Consider the following 3,110-nt stretch of genomic DNA (forward strand, 5'->3'; position numbering starts at 1 on the left):
CAGATTTTAAGAATTTAGAGGATGATTTGTGTCCCTGAGCTTAAATTATTTAGTTGTAAATTGAATATTTGTATCCATTTCTAAATTTAAGCACTGCAAGAAAGGATAATAGGAAAATGGGTGAACAAGACCTGAGAGGAAGGAAAATTAGGAAGGTTCAGACTTTATTCCTGATTATTATGTTTGTTATATTTGTGTACATCCTGGTTTTCCAAAGTATATTTTCACTTGTGCATATCATTATGGTAGATCACATTCCTTTATGGGCATAGGTATAACAGTTTCTACAATAGTATTCCTCATTTAGTCTCTGTCTCTCTCCCCCTCCCTCCATCTCTCTTCCTCTCCCTTTCTTTCTCCCTCTCTCCCTTTAAATCTCCCTCTCTTCCTGAGTGTGTGTGTTTGTTACATATCCCACGTGATTGACTGCCTGAGAATTTTCTTTTATTGTATAGGTAAAGTTTAACTTTTCTTTTGTTCTACTTCTGCTTAAGCAACCACAACAGCTGTTAAACCTCAGTGGCAAAATAACTGCTTCAATAAATAAAAAATTGGGGAAGACAGAGACTGTTTGACTTTATTGCATAAAGTGTAGTTGAAAGGCAGTGAACATATTCAGCACTGAAATGTAGGCAAAGAGATACGATAGACAGACAGGCAGACACATTTACGTTGTGAAAGGAATATACTGCTCCCAGCTCCCTGTTAAAAAGTTGCACAATATCTGCAATGCTCATTTAGCTCTATTTCAAGGAATATTTGCCAAATTTTCCTTCAATGCATATTTTTTTTCATAGATAGCAATTTGATTCATGTAAAGAAAGAGAAAGCAATAGCAGGTGGAAATCTCAGATCTTTGGCCATATCTTGAAGACCTCCAGGATGGTAGATGGAGATGGTATTATTTTCCAGTGCGGCTATACAAATGAGATAAAATGATAGATTGTTCAGTTTATGGTAAATTCTGTTACATCAACCTGAAAATCTCTCCTGCCCTTCTTTCTGACTTTGAAACACATGTTCCTCTTCGGGTTAATGCTTTGGAATAACAAACAAGTGTATCCCAATGTACATCTGTGGCATCTTTAATGGAGGAGAGTTTACTTACGGTAGACAGCATATCAGTCTCCATGGACAGTCCCGCTTCCCACCAAAGATGGGGAAGTTTCCTTGACAGGGACCTAAAAAGCAGCGTCCTCCTGAAGGATGACACCGGCGTTGGGCATAAGCTGTGAAAAGAAAAACAGTAGACATGGAAATGATAAGCGAAGATACTTTTTTATTTAGATATTTTTTCCTTCTAAGACATCACTTTGTTCTACAGAATTACAGGATTCCTATGAATTCAGGAAGTTCTCTCTGACCAAGGAATCCATTTCTGCTAATCTCCCTTTAGCAGCCTCAATATATCATATATCAACACAGGTTTTAAACCTGGCCAGATTTGAATTGTCAGGTATGTTTCTATTAAAGTAGTATGGAGGAAATCTGTTTCACACCAAAGGAAGATGTTGCTGTGATATATTTCTGTCCATTATTACTAAGGATCCTTTTCATGCTAAGAAATAATCCTGAATTATCATGGCTGGTTCTGTTGGGTGTTTTGGATGGAGATGTTGAGTTAACTTTCTTTGAACTTCAGGATCTGGTTAACCTTTGGCATTCTTCCATTTCTCTTAATGCTTCGAACAATGCTCTTCTCTGCTCTTGAAAAGCGGTGCATTTGTGCCATTTTGCTGCAATATCTTCTCTTTTTTAAAATTGAATATAGATAGATTTACTAGAGAATTAATATTTAGTTTTTATTTATTTTTATCTCATCTGTACTTCACAAAATAACTTAAGGTTGCAAACGTACCTAATACTCCTTCCTCTTCCTATTTCCATGAACACCAAGTAGCAGTCATAAGACATGATGAAAACTCTTTAATTTCACAGCGTATGGACATATTTAACCATACTTTCAACTGGGGAACTGTGACCATCCTAGATCAAGCCAAGTCCAAAAATATTAGATAATTCCTGGAAGCCCGAAGTCCAAAATTAGCTATTTTATTACAATAATAAACCTCCATTTAAGCTTTGTAGGAAAATCAATGGCATATTTTTCAAATGTTTGAGGGCTCCCTCCACAGTGTTCAAAGGTATTTCTTTAATATTAACTAAAAGAAGAACTTAAAGATTATCCTGCTTTCAGTGACATTAAACTTGCTTAGAAGGGAGTCAGTTATCAGTCATTTCTCAATTATCAATAATTTAATTTCTTACCTGGTTCAGACAGGAATGCGAGGAAAAGGAATGTGAACAGCAGATAAAGGATCTTCATGTTGGGATTGGTTCTGGACCAAATGTATTCCTAGGATAGGACACAGCTCTCTATTTATGCAGTTATAATGATTGCATCACACTGTGAAATATTGCAACTACTCTTAAATGTAATTGGCCTTGTTGCATTTCCTTCTATTGAAACACTCCTGAGGCTAACTTGCAAACGTCCTTGCAAGAGCAAGAGAGTTATTTGAATGGTTACATGGTTCTGCTTATAACTTAAATACTTTGGAATGATAAATGTTTGGCTCCATTTTTGGTGGCCTGCATTAGTTATGTGTGGCTACCATCTATTAATACACACATGCGCACACACACACACACACACAAACAACTATCTATCTATCTATCTATCTATCTATCTATCTATCTATCTATCTATCTATCTATCTATCATCTATCTATCTATCATATATTCAATCTGTCTGTAGTCTATGACTTATATGTTAGGATTTGGAGACACCTGGGTATCTGTACTCAGATTTCTTTGGGAAATATCATCTGGTGAAAAAATAGGAGATTTAAGATCTTCATTTACAATGGCAAAGTGCATTGGCCTAAGAAGAGATATTGTGGATGGGGAGAATGAAAATGGTATATGGAGTGACTATGTGATTGAATCCACTCTTTTATTTTTTATCACTTCTATACTATGTGTTATCAAGAGAAGACACACATGGTGAAGTGGCTCATTCAGATGTTAGGTCTTATCATCATAAGTTTAGAAGGTTGAATATCCACTCCAAAAGCAAAAAAAAACCCTGGAGAATCAATATAGATCA

General features: G+C 35.8%; 1 long non-coding RNA gene across 1 annotated transcript; it reads right to left on the reverse strand.

The window, feature by feature from the left end:
* Window positions 1-790: 790 nt before the first annotated feature.
* Window positions 791-2,341, reverse strand: LOC309388551. The gene is made up of 3 exons (XR_014174804.1): window positions 2,269-2,341; window positions 1,109-1,229; window positions 791-917 (listed from the first exon to the last, which is right to left on the reverse strand). It is a non-coding gene; the product is annotated as an uncharacterized lncRNA (long non-coding RNA).
* Between the last annotated feature and the right edge of the window lie 769 nt (window positions 2,342-3,110).

Source organism: Natrix helvetica (assembly GCF_964273705.1).
Source record: "Natrix helvetica genome assembly, chromosome: 2".
Taxonomy (NCBI): Eukaryota; Metazoa; Chordata; class Lepidosauria; order Squamata; family Natricidae; genus Natrix; species Natrix helvetica.